Source organism: Schistocerca nitens, chromosome 2 (genome assembly GCF_023898315.1).
Source record: "Schistocerca nitens isolate TAMUIC-IGC-003100 chromosome 2, iqSchNite1.1, whole genome shotgun sequence".
NCBI classification, from domain to species: Eukaryota; Metazoa; Arthropoda; class Insecta; order Orthoptera; family Acrididae; genus Schistocerca; species Schistocerca nitens.
In genome coordinates, this window is record NC_064615.1 from 292036636 (window position 1) to 292057283 (window position 20648).

At 42.0% G+C, this 20648-nt stretch overlaps 1 protein-coding gene across 1 annotated transcript in view; it reads left to right on the forward strand.

The window, feature by feature from the left end:
* The window catches only part of LOC126234993 (dynein beta chain, ciliary-like), a 732993-nt gene that overhangs the window by 661399 nt on the left and 50946 nt on the right, over positions 1-20648 (forward strand). The gene's annotated exons all lie outside the window — the stretch shown is intronic.

Sequence of the window (20648 nt, forward strand, 5' to 3'; positions counted from 1 at the left end):
CCAAAAGTTATTCATGTACATACCCAGCTTTAGAAATAGAGAATTGCATGTGGTGACTTAAGTCAACCATGACCCAGGGTTCCTTACTCAGGTAAAAAGGAAGGTATAAAACGATTTTGAGAGAGTAGTAAAACAGCCAAGAGAACTGCTAATAGTAAGCTTATCCTAGAAGCAAGTAAGAAATCAAAAGTCATCTCATCAATCAACAAAATCTAAGTTAGTAGTAGATGGTTAGTTGGTGAAACTATTATGAATCTCATAGATATCTGTGAAGTGCAGGCAATTTATTGATTCCAGTGGAGTAGAGAATGCTTTCACTCCATACATTTATCCTGACATCAACAAGACAGTTCTGCTAATATCAGATTTAAAACTATACCTTGTAAAAATGTGATTAACATAATAAATCTGAACTCATTAAGATGGACTGGAATAAAATAATAATAATAATAATAATAATGTAAAGACTGTATGTTGTAATATAGGACTTCCCCCCCCCCCCCCCCTCTCTCTCTCCCTCATGACTTGTCTGTCATTTGAATGTAACTCTCCTAAAAAACTGAAATATGCAGAAGTACAACCAGTCCATAAAAGGGCAGCATACACTGAGGTGACATATGTCTAAGGGTGTGATGAGCATACCAAATTTTAGGCATTACCTCTCACCACAGACAGTGCAGTGGCTGACAGCTGTCACTTAATGACCGATAGCAGCGGCATTTGGATAGTGTTGTCAGTGCTAACAGACAAGCAACACCACATTAAATAACTGCAGAAATCAATGTTGAATGTATGATGAAAGTATCTGTTAACACAGTGCGGTGAAATTTGGTGTTAATGGATATGTTAGCAGACGACTGTTGTGAGTGCCTTTGGTAACAGCACAACATCGGCTGCAGCACTTCTCCTGGGCTCATAACCATATTGGTTGACTGGTCAGATCAGTTCCGATTCCAGTTGGTAAGGGCTGATGGTAGGGTTTGAGTGTGGCGCAGACTCCACAAAGCCGTGGACACAAGTTGTCAACGAGGCACTATGCAAGATGGTGGTGGCTACATAATAGTGTAGGCTGTGTTTGCATGGAATAGACTGAGCCCTCTGATCCAACTGAACCGATCATTGACTGACTTGATTATTTTGAGCTACTTGGAGACCATCTAGTGATGGAATTTTTGCAGATGACATGTGCCATGTCACCAGGCCACAATTGTTCGCAATTGGTTTGAAGAACATTCTGGGAAATTTGACCAAATGATTTGGCCACCCATATTGCCCAACATGAATCCCATCAAATATTTTTGGAATGTAATTGAGAGGTCAATTCATGCACAAACTCCTGCACCAGCAACAGTTTTGCAATTATGGACAGCTATAGAGGCAACATGGCTCAATATTTCTGGATAGTACTTCCAGCAACTTGTTGAGCCCATGCCACACTGAGTTGCTTAACTATGTTGGCAAAAGAAAGTCTGACATGTTATTTGGAGGTATCCCAGGATTTTTGTCACCTCAGTTCATTACCCTCAGTGTACAGCCAAAAAGAAAATTGTTATAAAATACACAAAATCACCCTTGGTAACTAACATGGATTCAGGAAATGCCACACTACAAAACAAACAATTAATAAACTTATTACAAAAGTAAGCAGGTGTCTTGATTACAAGATTCATATAGCAGCATCTTTTGTGACTTCACTAAAACATTGAATATGGTAAACCATGTCTTGCTTCTTTGTAAAATGGCTACATGTGGCTTCCAGGAAAAGCTCTTCATCAGCTATCTTCTTGCTTAAAATGTAGAAAGCAAAGAGTAGTGATTCAGCATAAGAATGAGAGCACCCATTCAAACTGGAAAGAGATGTGGTCGGATGTTACTCCAGAGTCAGTACTTGGCCCATTACCCTTCTTATTTTACATAAATGATATATCTTAAGTACAGATACTATGCTGATGATTCTAGAGCACCGTTTTGTTGGGAAACCAGTGAAGAAGTATTCAGTTGTATCAAACTATTTGTTAATGATTTATGAAAAGCCCTTGGGTTTCCAGCTGAGTGGCAGTGTTAAAATAGCACAGCATTTTGAAGAGTGTCATATTTGTCATCTTCCAACGAAGTGCAATGTTGCAGATGTCGTAATGTTTATACTGCGAATGTGCCTCTTTGATATGGCTACAGGTGGCAGGGTGCTGTCTAGCCATTGGATGGGGAGGGATGCGAGGCTGCTGTGGTGGGGGTAGTAGGAGTGCCAAAGACCATACTCAAATCTCTGGGCATTATGGATGATATCACATGAAGAACAATGCTGAGCATGCTGTCTCATTATATTGCCACTAGCACAGGACACCGTGTTGAACTTTGTCCCTATTGACCAGGTACTTGTGACTCCTTATTTCTGTGGATTCCATAACAATGCTGTCACAGTAACAAGATGCTTGGCATAGTACCTTAGTGTTCTGAAAGTCAAAAGTGTGGTCTTCGTTTGTACTGTGTTCTGCTCTCACTTATTTATTTGTTTGTCCAAGTTGTATATTCCTGATGTGCTCGTCGCAGTACTTCAAGATACAGCACTGCTTTTGCCAGATGTATTAGATGCTGTATACCCCAGGTATGTTAAGTTTTAGTGGGTCTTTTGCAAAGCCAAAATACTCTGTCATCTTAGACAGTGGTCAGAAGATGGTTTTTATATTGGATTTTTTAAGCAGCTCCACAGTTTTGGCTGAGAGCAAGTAAGGAAAGAAAGCAAGTCTCCTGTCTTCTTCTTCCTCTTCTTAGTTTGCTGCAACTTTCCTTTCTGAAGTGCCTTAATAATCTGTGCCTCTTTGCACAAATTTTTTGCAGAACAGTTCCTTCACATGTTGTAGTTTGGCTGGAATCTTTTCTTATCACAGATGATGCATGCCCGATGTATCTGGATGGTTAGCACTACCCGCTGTTGCACTGGATGATGGCGGCTTGTTGCATGCAAGTAAATGTCTATGTGGATGCACTTCCTATATACCGTATTTACTCGAATCCAAGCTGCGCTCGTATCTAAGCCGCACCTGAAAAATGGGATTCGAAATAAAGGAAATAATAATAATAATAATAATTCCCGACTCTAAGCCGCACCTGAAATTTGAGACTCGAAATTCAAGGGGGGAGAAAAGTTTTAGGCCACACCTCAAAATCGAAACAAAGTTGGTCCATTGTAATATGAGACACAATTTAGGTCGAATGAATGACGATACAGCTACAGTAGTTTGGTTCGAGTCGTAAGCTTAGCAGTTAAGCTGCTATGCGTCAGGCGCTCCGTCCGTATTTATAAGGTACCCTTCCTTTTTCACGTGCTTCGTCTGGTTTGAATCGATTGCTTACTTTGCTTTGATCTGATAAGTGCCGTTTTCTTTGTTATAGGTGTTTACGTCTCTCTAAGCTGAAAATGCATTACTTTACTCTGTCATTCATTGTTTGTCGCATTCTGATAGTGCGTGTTTACGGCCTGTCGCCGCTCGTGGCATGGCTTGCTTTTGTGCGTGCTACCGCCGCTTACAATTAAAACAAAAAAGAGAGGAATCGTCTCATTAGCGAAACAATGGCAAGAGACTGCTATTTGTTGTTACTTACAGTGCTGCTTTCTTTGATAATGATCAACAAGAACCAAATAATAGACTTCGTATGATAGAACATGCTCTGAACGAGAGTTAGGCGAAAATTTTTCTCCGTTTGAAAATATTTGCGGCCGCTTCTTTAGTACATCAAATTCTGCACAGAAATTAGAATCATCTTAGATTTAAAAATCTAGTCAGTTGCCGTGCTTCATTTCTGACTGTATCACTATTAGGCATAAGAATAATACGAATATAAACATGACACGATACGTATATTCTTCCGCGTTTGCTGTTGTCTCACTCTAGTTTCGTAGTTTATTAGGCAGACAGGATTTAAATGAGATAGCAGCAAACACGAAAGAATACATGGCCAAATGTTTATATTCGTATTATTCTTGTGGTGAAGAGAATACTGCATGTGCTTCACATTTCATCAGGTTCCTATTAGCAACAATCTCTTCTCACAGGCAGAAAAAATTCAGAACGTAGAGTTGGCCACATTGACAAAAATCCCAAACAGTCTTGCCAGTCATTTGTATTTACTTTGTTGGATAATGTATGAAAATGCAGTGGTCGAAAGTCGGGGCGGAGAAAAAAAAGCTGGTTTTCCACCTTTTTTTAAATTTATTTACTGACGCAGAGGTTTCGGCGCCAGTATTTATCTTTGTGCCTACAAAGCATGCCTGTGTAGCGCTACATATATTCGACGGTAGGAGTTAGTTACGGCGGCACCTACCAACATTTTTCAGAACGTCCGCTTGCTTTGCACTCGATTCTAAGCCGCAGGCGGTTTTTTGGATTACAAAAACCGGAAAAAAAGTGTGGCTTGGATTCGAGTAAATACGGTATTGATTGGTCTACTGTACCGTGTGCCTTCTTCCTGATTAATACTTCAGAGAAATAGAGACAACCACTCCCCACTCTTTCCATAGTGAATGCAGTGTGTTGATGGGTGTTGTTAAGGTGGTCCAGAAACTCGTCAAGTGCTGTTTGTATGTTCCCCCTCCAGGCAAAGATTTGTGTTCCCAGAAGCCTGTCAGGATACCATGGACACTTCATCTATCGCTTCATAAAACTCTCCTTTGCACTTGAAGTAAGTGGTCATCAGTGCATGTTGAAAAAGTTTAACTGTTTGCAAGATGCAAAGATTAAGAAGCACCAAAGAATCTTGATAAAAATACTCCTCTGAACAGCAACATAACATCAAAGCTCACGAACAGGTCATCCCTCTGTAGTCGCATGTTCTGAAGAGCTTTCATGAAATTGACCAAATTCTTCATGTGGTAGCTACAATGTCCCACAAGAGACTTTAGAAACGTATCCAATTTTTGGCCAGTCCATAATTGTGGGAGTTAGTGGTGTTAGTATAGGTCGCAAGGTGCCCATTACTTGTGGAATTTGGGAAGTCCTTACAGGGATACAACCACTTCTTCTCTTCTTCTGGTAGATCTGAGCTCTTCAACAGAGCCACAGTTTTCTAGTCACCATCAAATCTGGATCCCTCTTGAGCTTTTTGTAGGCCAGGTCCTGTAGTGGCAAACCACTTTTATACTGTTAGTTGTTGATGCACATCAGTACAATTGCATTCCCTTTGTGTTCTGGAAGGGCCATAGTGTCAGCATTGTCTCTCAGAGATCAGAGAGCCTCCCGCTCCACCATAGTCACATTTGCTTTCGGAAGTCGGGATTTGCAATGACCCTGCATGTCCCCATCTGATGTCCTCTACTTCTTCCTTTGGCAAGCCTCATATTATGTCCTCCATGTGTCTCATTTTGGTATGGTCCTCAGGACAGGCGCGGAATTCACCCTATTAACAAGGGCTGAAGTTGTAGCTGAATCCAATACTTTCTCTGTCAAATTTACAATGGTTCTCATGTTATTCTCCTTCTTGTTGATCATCTAAGTTCTTGACAGTCCGTCAAGTTTGTGGAGCTGTTTTGCAGCAGTGTGTTTCTGTACCTCGCTGACAGCGTAAGAACTGCAGTTCATACACACTAAAGTGTGTGCTGGTGGTGCACTTGTTATACAAAGGTGACATGTGAGCAGGGTACCTACATTCTTGTCCAACTCTTTCCATGTGAAGCGAATGCACGATCTCGCTATGGGCATGCCTGCTTGTCGTAATATTCAATTGGTCTTCAATTTCTATGGGTGGTAGGATATTCTCATTTTGACACCATTGAAGGAAAGCTAATGTGCTGAGAAGTTGTACTTTCATTGTACGTTCTTTCTGCAGCTGTTTGAAGCTGCAGAGCATTTTCTTCCAGTAGAGGTGCTGTATGTGTGGATATAATCTTTCCCAATGTATACTGAAATATTTTGATTATTCCACTCAATAATGTCATGCGGAATCATTTTCTGGAGTAATTGATCACTTAGAAAGAAACTATTGATGGCATAAAAGTGAGCAGTAATAATAATAATAATAATAATAATAATAATAATAATAATGTGTTCATTAACGTTAACACTAATGATATATATGTATTCTGTAAACTGACTCATTCCACATCATTTCATTAAAAGAATCATTCAGATGATCCATGGAACATGTAATTAGCTAACTAACTAACTATTGATGAAAAGCTCTTGGGTTTCTGACCAGGTGAGAATGTTAAAATATCATAACATTTAAAAGTGTGTCACACTTATCATCACGTGGCAAAATGTAGAGATATTGTGGCTGTCATAATATTAATGTCCCCTCAACCTGGCTGTGGGCAGTGTGGTAGACCTTTGCATCTTAATTGGAAGACATGTCTTTGCTGTTTGGTTGACATTGTCACTTCTTTAAGATATCTGAAGAACATTTAAGCTGCCTAACAACTATGTTGAAGTGTGTTCAGACTTGATCTCCATTTGAATCTGAAAGTGTGTCTCTGTTACCAAAGAAAATCTTGGGGCACCTAGCTAATGGTGATGGAGTTCATCCTGATGCAGAGAAAATAAGAGCAATCACAAATTTTCATACTCCTTGACACATTCATGATGTGAGAAGTTTTCTCAGAATATGCCTGTACTACTTGCAATTCATAAAGGGCTTCTGTACCAAGGCATATCCCTTGCATGAACTACTGAAGAAAGACACCAAATTTTCCTGGATCGAGGTGCAAGAAAGATCTTTTCTTGTCCTTAAGGAGGCTGTAAGTTAATGGGCACAGTGTCACATAGTGTGACAGCCTTGAGAGTGACAGCCCTGTGTCATCTGCTGTTGAGTAATAATTATAGTGGAATGTTGTGATGTGATTGCCAAGCAACACATATAAGTCCAGACTGGGCAGATGTTGCAGGGAATTTTCGATGAGGGGAGAGGGGGAACTGAGGAACTGCTTGGCAACAGCATGCTAAAATGGTGAGATTCTGGCTGTATTTGTTCCTACAAAACTGTCACCATGATTGTACCACTTATACAAAATAAATTGCTATTATTGACAGTTGTGTTTAAAATCATTTAACAACTATGACAATGATGACTAACACATTGTCTGTGTACAGAATGTAGCAACTCTTAACACATGAAATCTGCTAACAAATGAATATGTGTGGAATTAGGGTAAATTAAACTACCTCTTTATTATAAGCAAAAATCTTAGATTACTAATGCTGTGCGCGAAAAAACAATTATCCATAAACACGTGAAGCAGCTACTCTCTGCATGGATAATTTACAGTAATATTTAATTGTCTGTGTTCATTTAATGAGAAATTGCACAGTCATATGTGTAAATAAGACATTTCAATAACACATGAAATCCAGCATGGAATGTAAAAATATTGTGAAAAGGAAAGTTGCTACTCACCACATAGCAGAGCTGCTGAGTTGCAGATAGGCACAACAAAAAGACTGTCACAAATAAGCTTTCAACCAACAAGGCCTTTGTCAAGAGTAGATGACAGACACATGTACACACACACACACACACACACACACACACACACATGCACACACACAAACACGCACATGCAAATGCAAGTGACAGGCTTTTTGTTGTGCCTATCTGCGACTCAGCATCTCCACTATATGATGAGTAGCAACTTTGCTGTTCATAACATTTTTTAAATAACATAGTGGGGAACTGACAAAAAAGAGTAAAGGAGCACTTTCTACTACTGATTGGTGTTCCGGTTTGTGCAATGTTGAAAATTTAATAAGAAAATGTATTATATGACGTGTAAATGAAATGAAACTACATTTAAATGAACTTTGCTAAACTATATGATGTATTTACTGGGAATATTTAGAACCTGTAAAATGATTGTATAAACAAATGATGTTCAGGCATGCAGAGAATAATTTGATCTAGGTAGTATGTCACATGATATAACTGAGGAAAGAGTGTGCATTGCTGGTATCTGGATCTTTTTCCAGTGGGAGCTGCTGAGTTAAGGTTAGTTGAGTAGACAGATTACTGCTTGTGCTCAAGTGTGTTCTGAGTGAGGTGTATGTATGCGTATTTGGAAGTTAAGTCAGCCTGCATATCATTTGGTTGTTTTGAGACTGTTAAACTGTGTTGACTGAATTTATGGAGTTCAGGGAAGTTATGCAGTCTGATTGAATTTCAGTGCACTATGCAATGATTTTGGTTTATGAGTAGCCATTTCCTGCAACTACTCTGCTCATTTTGCTAAAACAGTTATTTCTAATTTCATCTGTACCAATGTGGATAGTATTATCCTGTGTTGGACCATCACTCAAAGTAAATTTGTCTTCTGTGAATAAATCAACAGTAAAATTCAAAGGTGCTGTAATCCTACATTATAATCCTTTGGGGTTATTACCTTAATTCCCAGTTATTTAATTATTTCTATTTATTCATTTTACATACTTATACCATTCATTGACTGCTTTCATAGACTCCTGATGATCTTTAGTTGCTTACATGTGGGCATAATGCAGCAGTACACAACAGAACCCCTGTGTGGATGAGCCATATAGCAGTTTTCTTCGGTTGTGCACTTGCCCACTGGTGAATGGGTACTTTCACGTGGTTAACTAAGCCTATGTACCCTGCAAGGCGCTAGCATCTTCTCCAGTTCTAGCATTGTATGATGAGAAAGCTGAAGCAGAACTTCACATTAATGCTAATGGTTTTGGGATAGGGGTAGTCCTAGTAAAAATTTTCGAAGGAGCTAATAATGTGATAGCTGATGTTCTCTACAACTGAGAAGTAGTGCTTTGCAGTTGTTTTGGCCATCAACAAGTTCCAGCCATATTTATTTAAAAAACCTTTCAGTGCTGTGATGCATCACTGTTCTCTATGCTGACTAGCCAGAGGTGTAACTGTAGCAAGCATCTGCAGTAAAATACGCATGTGCACTAGGAAACCAAATACTAGATAAGGGCCCTTCTCAAAACCAAATGACTAAAAAACTCAGACCTTCAGTTCTTGTTTGCCAACAGATTAGATTAGATTAATACTAGTTCCATGGATCATGAATACGATATTTCGTAATGATGTGGAACAAGTCAAATTTTCCAATATGTGACATAATTAAGTTAATTTAACAACATACTTAAGTTAATATAACAACTTTTTTTATTTTTTTGTGTTTTTTAATATATATATATATATATATAACAGAGGGAAACATTCCACGTGGAAAAAATATATCTAAAAAGAAAGATGATGAGACTTACCAAACAAAAGCGCTGGCAGGTCGATAGACACACAAACAAACACAAATATACACACAAAATTCAAGCTTTCGCAACAAACTGTTGCCTCATCAGGAAAGAGGGAAGGAGAGGGAAAGACGAAAGGATGTGGGTTTTAAGGGAGAGGATAAGGAGTCATTCCAATCCCGGGAGCGGAAAGACTTACCTTAGGGGGAAAAAAGGACGGGTACACACTCGCACACACACACACATCCATCCACACACACACAGACACAAGCAGGCATATTTAAAGACCAAATATGTCTGCCTGCGTCTGCACACGTGGGGATGGACATGTGTGCGTGTGCACGAGCGCACACCCGTCCTTCCTCCCCCCAAGGCAAGTCCCCCCGCTCCCGGGACCGGAACGACCCCTCATCCTCTCCCCCAAAACCCACACCCCCCCATCCCCCCCCCCCTCCCCCCCGACGAGGCAACAGCCCGCCGCGAAAGCCTGAACCTTGTGTGCATGTTCGTGTGTCCGTCGACCCGCCAGCACCCCCATCTGGCAAGTCACATCATCTTTGTATATATATATATATACATATATATACATATATATATATATATATATAAATATAACAGAGGGAAACATTCCACGTGGAAAAAATATATCTAAAAAGAAAGATGATGAGACTTACCAAACAAAAGCGCCGGCAGGTCGACAGACACACAAACAAACACAAATATACACACAAAATTCAAGCCCCCGCAACAAACCGCCGCCCCACCAGGAAAGAGGGAAGGAGAGGGAAAGACGAAAGGATGCGGGCCCCAAGGGAGAGGGCAAGGAGCCACTCAAATCCCGGGAGCGGAAAGACTCACCCTAGGGGGAAAAAAGGACAGGTACACACCCGCACACACACACACATCCATCCACACATACAGGCACAAGCAGACATATTTAAAGACAAAGAGTTTGGGCAGAGATGTCAGTCGAGGTGGAAGAGTAGAGGCAAAGAAGTTGTTGAGAGACAGGTGAGGTATGAGTGGCAGCAACTAGAAATTAGCGGAGATTGAGGCCTGGCGGATAACGAGAAGAGAGGATATACTGAAGGGCAAGTTCCCATCTCCGGAGTTCGGATAGGTTGGTGTTGGTGGGAAGTATCCAGATAACCCGGACGGTGTAACACTGTGCCAAGATGTGCTGGCTGTGCACCAAGGCATGTTTAGCCACAGGGTGATCCTCATTACCAACAAACACTGTCTGCCTGTGTCCATTCATGCGAATGGACAGTTTGTTGCTGGTCATTCCCACATAGAATGCATCACAGTGTAGGCAGGTCAGTTGGTAAATCACGTGGGTGCTTTCACACGTGGCTCTGCCTTTGATCGTGTACACCTTCCGGGTTACAGGGCTGGAGTAGGTGGTGGTGGGAGGGTGCATGGGACAGGTTTTGCACCGGGGGCGGTTACAAGGATAGGAGCCAGAGGGTAGGGAAGGTGGTTTGGGGATTTCATAGGGATGAACTAACAGGTTACGAAGGTTAGGTGGACGGCGGAAAGACACTCTTGGCGGAGTGGGGAGGATTTCATGAAGGATGGATCTCATTTCAGGGCAGGATTTGAGGAAGTCGTATCCCTGCTGGAGAGCCACATTCAGAGTCTGGTCCAGTCCCGGAAAGTATCCTGTCACAAGTGGGGCACTTTTGTGGTTCTTCTGTGGGGGATTCTGGGTTTGAGGGGATGAGGAAGTGGCTCTGGTTATTTGCTTCTGTACCAGGCCGGGAGGGTAGTTGCGGGATGCGAAAGCTGTTGTCAGGTTGTTGGTGTAATGTTTCAGGGATTCCGGACTGGAGCAGATTCGTTTGCCACGAAGACCTAGGCTGTAGGGAAGGGACCGTTTGATGTGGAATGGGTGGCAGCTGTCATAATGGAGGTACTGTTGCTTGTTGGTGGGTTTGATGTGGACGGACGTGTGAAGTTGGCCATTGGACAGGTGGAGGTCAACGTCAAGGAAAGTGGCATGGGATTTGGAGTAGGACCAGGTGAATCTGATGGAACCAAAGGAGTTGAGGTTGGAGAGGAAATTCTGGAGTTCTTCTTCACTGTGAGTCCAGATCATGAAGATGTCATCAATAAATCTGTACCAAACTTTGGGTTGGCAGACCTGGGTAACCAAGAAGGCTTCCTCTAAGCGACCCATGAATAGGTTGGCGTACGAGGGGGCCATCCTGGTACCCATGGCTGTTCCCTTTAATTGTTGGTATGTCTGGCCTTCAAAAGTGAAGAAGTTGTGGGTCAGGATGAAGCTGGCTAAGGTAATGAGGAAAGAGGTTTTAGGTAGGGTGGCAGGTGATCGGCGTGAAAGGAAATGCTCCATCGCAGCGAGGCCCTGGACGTGCGGAATATTTGTGTATAAGGAAGTGGCATCAATGGTTACAAGGATGGTTTCCGGGGGTAACAGATTGGGTAAGGATTCCAGGTGTTGAAGGAAGTGGTTGGTGTCTTTGATGAAGGATGGGAGACTGCATGTAATGGGTTGAAGGTGTTGATCTACGTAGGCAGAGATACGTTCTGTGGGGGCTTGGTAACCAGCTACAATGGGGCGGCCGGGATGATTGGGTTTGTGGATTTTAGGAAGAAGGTAGAAGGTTGGGGTGCGGGGTGTCGGTGGGGTCAGGAGGTTGATGGAGTCAGGTGAAAGGTTTTGCAGGGGGCCTAAGGTTCTGAGGATTCCTTGAAGCTCCGCCTGGACATCGGGAATGGGGTTACCTTGGCAAACTTTGTATGTGGTGTTGTCTGAAAGCTGACGCAGTCCCTCAGCCACATACTCCCGATGATCAAGTACCACGGTCGTGGAACCCTTGTCCGCCGGAAGAATGACGATGGATCGGTCAGCCTTCAGATCACGGATAGCCTGGGCTTCAGCAGTGGTGATGTTGGGTGTAGGATTGAGGTTTTTTAAGAAGGATTGAGATGCAAGGCTGGAAGTCAGAAATTCCTGGAAGGTTTGGAGAGGGTGATTTTGAGGAAGAGGAGGTGGGTCCCGCTGTGACGGAGGACGGAACTGTTCCAGGCAGGGTTCAATTTGGATGGTGTCTTGGGGAGTTGGATCATTAGGAGTAGGATTAGGATCATTTTTCTTCGTGGCAAAGTGATATTTCCAGCAGAGAGTACGGGTGTAGGACAGTAAATCTTTGACGAGGGCTGTTTGGTTGAATCTGGGAGTGGGGCTGAAGGTGAGGCCTTTGGATAGGACAGAGGTTTCGGATTGGGAGAGAGGTTTGGAGGAAAGGTTAACTACTGAATTAGGGTGTTGTGGTTCCAGATTGTGTTGAAAGGAATTTTGAGGTTTTGGAGGGAGTGGAGCTGGAAGTGGGAGATTGAGTAGATGGGAGAGACTGGGTTTGTGTGCAATGAGAGGTGGTTGAGGTTTGCTGGAAAGGTTGTGAAGAGTGAGTGAGTTGCCTTTCCGGAGGTGGGAAACCAGGAGATTGGATAGTTTTTTGAGGTGGAGGGTGGCATGCTGTTCTAATTTACGGTTGGCCTGTAGGAGGATGCTCTGAACAGCCGGTGTGGATAAGGGAGAGGAAAGATTAAGGACTTTTATTAAGGATAGGAGTTGACGGGTGTGTTCATTGGCTGAGTTGATGTGTAGGTGAAGGATTAGGTGGGTGAGGGCAATGGATTGTTCAGTTTGGAACTGGTATAGGGACTGATGGAAGGAAGGGTTGCAGCCAGAGATGGGAACTTTAAGTGTGAGGCCTTTGGGGGTAATGCCAAATGTCAGACAAGCCTGAGAAAATAGAATATGGGAGCGTAATCTGGCTAGGGCGAAGGCATGTCTGCGGAGGGAATGTAAATAAAACTTAATGGGGTCGTTGTGGGGGTGTTGTGCGGGTGACATGGTACTAGAAGGTCGAAAGTGTAACGTGAGGCTGAAATGAAAATGAATATAAAAATATGTGGGGAGAGATAAAGGTGAAGTAGAAAGCAAATGGAGATCTGGTGTGAAAAGAGGCGAAAAGGGGTTAGCCCTGTAACCCGGAAGGTGTACACGATCAAAGGCAGAGCCACGTGTGAAAGCACCCACGTGATTTACCAACTGACCTGCCTACACTGTGATGCATTCTATGTGGGAATGACCAGCAACAAACTGTCCATTCGCATGAATGGACACAGGCAGACAGTGTTTGTTGGTAATGAGGATCACCCTGTGGCTAAACATGCCTTGGTGCACAGCCAGCACATCTTGGCACAGTGTTACACCGTCCGGGTTATCTGGATACTTCCCACCAACACCAACCTATCCGAACTCCGGAGATGGGAACTTGCCCTTCAGTATATCCTCTCTTCTCGTTATCCGCCAGGCCTCAATCTCCGCTAATTTCTAGTTGCTGCCACTCATACCTCACCTGTCTCTCAACAACTTCTTTGCCTCTACTCTTCCACCTCGACTGACATCTCTGCCCAAACTCTTTGTCTTTAAATATGTCTGCTTGTGCCTGTATGTGTGGATGGATGTGTGTGTGTGTGCGGGTGTGTACCTGTCCTTTTTTCCCCCTAGGGTGAGTCTTTCCGCTCCCGGGATTGGAGTGGCTCCTTGCCCTCTCCCTTGGGGCCCGCATCCTTTCGTCTTTCCCTCTCCTTCCCTCTTTCCTGGTGGGGCGGCGGTTTGTTGCGGGGGCTTGAATTTTGTGTGTATATTTGTGTTTGTTTGTGTGTCTGTCGACCTGCCGGCGCTTTTGTTTGGTAAGTCTCATCATCTTTCTTTTTAGATATATTTTTTCCACGTGGAATGTTTCCCTCTGTTATATATATATATATATATATATATATATATATATATATATATATATATATATATATATATATATATATATATACAAAGATGATGTGACTTGCCAGATGGGGGTGCTGGCGGGTCGACGGACACACGAACATGCACACAAGGTTCAGGCTTTCGCGGCGGGCTGTTGCCTCGTCGGGGGGGAGGGGGGGGGGGGATGGGGGGGTGTGGGTTTTGGGGGAGAGGATGAGGGGTCGTTCCGGTCCCGGGAGCGGGGGGACTTGCCTTGGGGGGAGGAAGGACGGGTGTGCGCTCGTGCACACGCACACATGTCCATCCCCACGTGTGCAGACGCAGGCAGACATATTTGGTCTTTAAATATGCCTGCTTGTGTCTGTGTGTGTGTGGATGGATGTGTGTGTGTGTGCGAGTGTGTACCCGTCCTTTTTTCCCCCTAAGGTAAGTCTTTCCGCTCCCGGGATTGGAATGACTCCTTATCCTCTCCCTTAAAACCCACATCCTTTCGTCTTTCCCTCTCCTTCCCTCTTTCCTGATGAGGCAACAGTTTGTTGCGAAAGCTTGAATTTTGTGTGTATATTTGTGTTTGTTTGTGTGTCTATCGACCTGCCAGCGCTTTTGTTTGGTAAGTCTCATCATCTTTCTTTTTAGATATATATATATATATATATATATATATATATATATATATATATATATATATATATATATATATATATATATATATATTACTTTACACGTGGCTAAGGCCTTATCGACCATACAGCTGCTCTACGAGCCTCTTCCAATTATTTCTATCCAGGGAAATTGTTGTCCAATCAGAGTTGATGCCCATCCTAGCTGCATCTTCCCGAATATTCTCCATCCACCTAATTCGAGGTCTTCCTCTTCTTCTCTTTCCTTCTAATTTCTTAGTGGATGCTATTTTGGGTAGTCTGTTCTCCGGCATCCTTGCTACATGACCAGCCCAGTTCAGTCTTCTTTTCTTTAACATATCCACAATGGTACTATGTTTGTACAGCTCCTGTAGTTCTTCATTTTTCCTTATCCTCCACTCCATGACATTTTCATCGAAGATTGGTCCAAATATTTTTCTTAGTATTTTTCTTTCAAATATCAACAGTTTTTCTTCATCTTTTTTCCTGAATGTAATAGCTTCACATCCATATAATGCTACTGGTACAATAGTTGACTGATAAAAACGGATTTTGAATTCAGTACTAAGTGATCTCATCCTTAAAATTTTGATACAGCTGTAAAAAGTTCTATTAGCTGCTGCTAGACGGGCGTCTATTTCTATTTCTGCTCTATTGTCTCTGCCAAAAAGTCTCCTTAAGTACTTGAAGTGGTCAACTGCCTTGAAAGTGAGACCATTTACGGTCAGTGGTGTATTCTTTTGGAGTTTTTTACTTATGACTAGATATTCTGTCTTTTCTTCATTCACATGAAGTCCAGCTTTCTCAGCTATTTTGTAATAATTTTGCATCATCCTGATTAATTCAGCTTTTGAAGTGCTTATTAAGGCTACATCATCTGCATAAGCAAGTCTAGTAATGTCCTGTCCCTGCAGTTGGATCCCTTGTGGATTAGTTTTGGTGAATTCTCTATCAATCTTCTCTAAGATAATATTAAATAGAATAGGTGAGATGGCATCCCCTTGTCTCAGTCCAGTGTACACCTTAAAATTTTCAGTCTCTCCTGCAGGTGTCTTAACTTTGCATATGGTTTCTTCCAAACACATTTTAACTAATTTGATTAATTTTAATGGTATTTCAAATTCTTTCATGGTGTTTAAGAGTGTCTGTCGGTGTATGCTATCATAGGCCTTCTTGAAGTCTATAAATAGAATATGGATATCTACATTAAATTCCCATGCCTTCTCATTTATTTGTCTCAGTGTGAATAAGTGATCCAAAGTGGATCTGTTAGTGCGGAAACCACATTGGTAGTCCCCAATCAGTTCTTCGGTTATGGGAATCAGTCTGTGTAGTATACACATCGACAAAATTTTATACGTGACATCGAGTAGGGCAATTCCTCTGTAGTTATCACAGACAAGGGGATCATTCTTCTTAAAGATGGGGCATATAATTGCAGTTTTCCAATCGGCCGGTATGTTTTCTGTCTCCCAAATTGTTTCAATTAAGGAATGTAGTTCTATTTCCAATTGTGGTCCTCCATTTTTTAAAAGCTCAGCATATACCTGGTCTTCCCCACAGGCCTTGTTGTTCTTTAATTTCTTTATTGTTTGTCTTATTTCATTTACTGATGGTGTGGTGACTTGTATATCAACTGTATCTGGTTCTTCAAATGTAAAGTAATATTGTGGATCATTGCAGTTGAGCAGCTGTGTAAAGTATGTCTTCCATGTTTCTTGAATGTCATTCTTGTTTGTAAGTATTTTCCCATTATGGTCCTTTATAAACTGTTCCCTTTTAGTGAATTTTCCCAAGGACTTTTTTATATTCTGGTACATCTGCCTTGCTCTGTGATGCTTGAAATCATCCTCCGCTTCTCTTACCATGTTGTTATAGTGTTTTCTCTTCTCTTGTCTTAGAGTTCGTTGTGTTTCCTTGCGGATTTTATAGTATCTCTCCTTTAGTGTAATATTGTCCATGTCTTGTAACCATGCCTTCCTCGCATTTTGCCTCTCCAGTAATCTTTCTTGGCACTTTATATTAAACCAGATTTTGTTAGTTCGTTTTCTTTTACCTATAGTTTTGGAAGCTACATCTTGAATACTGTTTCTGAGGTGTCTCCATCTACTTTCCACGTCTTGCTGGTCACTATGTGTCAGTCTAGATTCTGATAGGTTAATTTCCATTTCTTTCCTAAAGTTTTCTTTTATTTTTTCTTCTGCCAGATTTTCTACATCGTACCTTTTAATTTCAACCCTATTTGTACTTTGTTTCTTTTTTAGCTTTATTTTCATTTGGGCTATGATTAACATATGATCTGTCTCACAATCTGCTCCCCTAAAAGTTCTAACGTCTTTAATACTGTTTTGAAATCGTCTTTGGATGGCGACATGGTCAATCTGGTTCACTACTTTTCCATCTGGTGATATCCATGACCCTAAATGAATGCGTTTGTGTTGGAATTTTGTGCTGCTTAATGTGAGACCATTTGCCATTGCAAAGTTTATGAGTCGCACACCATTCTCTGAACTTTCATCATGTAAGCTGTAATTCCCAATGGTTGGTTTGTAGATTTCTTCTTTTCCTACTTTGGCATTAAAGTCTCCTAACACTATTGTTACGTTATGTCTACTTATTGAATTATATGTCTGTTCCAGTTGACTATAAAATTCTTCTTTCACGTCATCTTCCTTATCTTCTGTGGGTGCATGAACATTTATAAATGTAATATCAAACCACTGAGCCTGGATTGTAATGTGTGATATTCGGTTATTAATTGATTTGAATTCCTTTATTGTGTCAATTGCTGTTTTATGAATGTAAAAGCCCGTTCCAAATTCATGGCGCTGACCGCAGTCTCGAGGGAAACATTCCACGTGGGAAAAATATATCTAAAAACAAAGATGATGTGACTTACCAAACGAAAGCGCTGGCACGTCGATAGACACACAAACAAACACAAACATACACACAAAATTCAAGCTTTCGCAACAAACTGTTGCCTCATCAGGAAAGAGCGAAGGAGAGGGAAAGACGAAAGGATGTGGGTTTTAAGGGAGAGGGTAAGGAGGCATACCAATCCCGGGAGCGGAAAGACTTACCTTAGGGGGAAAAAAGGACGGGTATACACTCGCACACACACACACATATCCATCCACACATATACAGACACAAGCAAACATATTTAAAGACAAAGAGTTTGGGCAGAGATGTCAGTCGAGGCAGAAGTGCAGAGGCAAAGATGTTGTTGAATGACAGGTGAGGTATGAGTGGCGGCAACTTGAAATTAGCGGAGATTGAGGCCTGGTGGATAACGGGAAGAGAGGCTATATTGAAGAGCAAGTTCCCATCTCCGGAGTTCGGATAGGTTGGTGTTAGTGGGAAGTATCCAGATAACCCGGACGGTGTAACACTGCGCCAAGATGTGCTGGCCGTGCACCAAGGCATGTTTAGCCACAGGGTGATCCTCATTACCAACAGACACTGTCTGCCTGTGTCCATTAATGCGAATGGACAGTTTGTTGCTGGTCATTCCCACATAGAATGCATCACAGTGTAGGCAGGTCAGTTGGTAGATCACGTGGGTGCTTTCACACGTGGCTCTGCCTTTGATCGTGTACACCTTCCGGGTTACAGGACTGGAGTAGGTGGTGGTGGGAGGGTGCATGGGACAGGTTTTACTCCGGGGGCGGTTACAAGGGTAGGAGCCAGAGGGTAGGGAAGGTGGTTTGGGGATTTCATAGGGATAAACTAAGAGGTTACGAAGGTTAGGTGGACGGCGGAAAGACACTCTTGGTGGAGTGGGGAGGATTTCATGAAGGATGGATCTCATTTCAGGGCAGGATTTGAGGAAGTCGTATCCCTGCTGGAGAGCCACATTCAGAATCTGATCCAGTCCCGGAAAGTATCCTGTCACAAGTGGGGCACTTTTGTGGTTCTTCTGTGGGAGGTTCTGGGTTTGAGAGGATGAGGAAGTGGCTCTGGTTATTTGCTTCTATACCAGGTCGGGAGGGTAGTTGCGGGATGCGAAAGCTGTTGTCAGGTTGTTGGTGTAATGCTTCAGGGATTCCGGACTGGAGCAGATTCGTTTGCCACGAAGACCTAGGCTGTAGGGAAGGGACCGTTTGATGTGGAATGGGTGGCAGCTGTCGTAATGGAGGTACTGCTGCTTGTTGGTGGGTTTGATGTGGACGGACGTGTGAAGCTGGCCATTGGACAGGTGGAGGTCAACATCAAGGAAAGTGGCATGGGATTTGGAGTAGGACCAGGTGAATCTGATGTAACCAAAGGAGTTGAGGTCGGAGAGGAAATTCTGGAGTTCTTCTTCACTGTGAGTCCAGATCATGAAGATGTCATCAATAAATCTGTACCAAACTTTGGGTTGGCAGGCTTGGGTAACCAAGAAGGCTTCCTCTAAGCGACCCATGAATAGGTTGGCATATGAGGGGGCCATCCTGGTACCCATGGCTGTTCCCTTTAATTGTTGGTATGTCTGGCCTTCAAAAGTGAAGAAGTTGTGGGTCAGGATGAAGCTGGCTAAGGTAATGAGGAAAGAGGTTTTAGGTAGGGTGGCAGGTGATCGGCGTGAAAGGAAGTGCTCCATCGCAGCGAGGCCCTGGACGTGTGGGATATTTGTGTATAAGGAAGTGGCATCAATGGTTACAAGGATGGTTTCCGGGGGTAACGGATTGGGTAAGGATTTCAGGCGTTCGAGGAAGTGGTTGGTGTCTTTGATGAAGGATGGGAGACTGCATGTAATGGGTTGAAGGTGTTGATCTATGTAGGCGGAGATACGTTCTGTGGGGGCTTGGTAACCAGCTACAATGGGGTGGCCGGGATGATTGGGTTTGTGAATTTTAGGAAGAAGGTAGAGGGTATATATATATATATATATATATATATATATATATATATATATATATATATATATATATATATATAACAGAGGGAAACATTCCACGTGGAAAAAATATATCTATCGACCTGCCTATATATATTCCTCTATGGAGTAGAAGGAGTTGTCATTCAGAGATTCTTTTAATTTCTTCTTAAATACTTGTTGGTTATCTGCCAGGCTTTTGATACTATTTGGTAAGTGATCAAAGACTTTAGTGGCAGTATAATTCACCCCTTTCTGTGCCAAAGTTAGATTTAATCTTGAATAGTGAAGATCATCCTTTCTCCTAGTATTGTAGTTATGCACACAGCTATTACTTTTGAATTGGGTTTAGTTGTTAATAACAAATTTCATAAGAGAGTATATATACTGAGAAGCTACTGTGAATACCCCTAGATCCTTAAATAAATGTCTGCAGGATGATCTTGGGTGGACTCCAGCTATTATTCTGATTACACGCTTTTGTGCAATAAATACTTTATTCCTCAGTAATGAATTACCCCAAAATATGATACCATATGAAAGCAATGAGTGAAAATAGGCGTAGTAAGCTAATTTACTAAGATGTTTATCACCAAAATTTGCAATGACCCTTATTGCAGAAGTAGCTGAACTCAAACGTTTCAGCAGATCATCAATGTGTTTCTTCCAATTTAATCTCTCATCAATGGACACACCTAAAAATTTGGAATATTCTACTTTAGCTATATGCTTCTGATTAAGGTCTATATTTATTAATGGCATCATACCATTCACTGTACGGAACTGTATGTACTGTGTCTTATCGAAATTCAGTGAGAGTCCGTTTACAAGGAACCACTTAGTAATTTTCTGAAAGACAGTATTGACAATTTCATCAGTTAATTCTTGTTTGTCAGGTGTGATTACTATACTTGTATCATCAGCAAAGAGAACTAACTTTGCCTCTTCATGAATATAGAATGGCAAGTCATTAATATATATTAAGAACAACAAAGGACCCAAGACTGACCCTTGTGGAACCCCATTCTTGATAGTTCCCCAGTTTGAGGAATGTGCTGATCTTTGCATATTATGAGAACTGGTTATTTCAACTTTCTGCACTCGTCCAGTTAGGTGCGAATTGAACCATTTGTGCACTG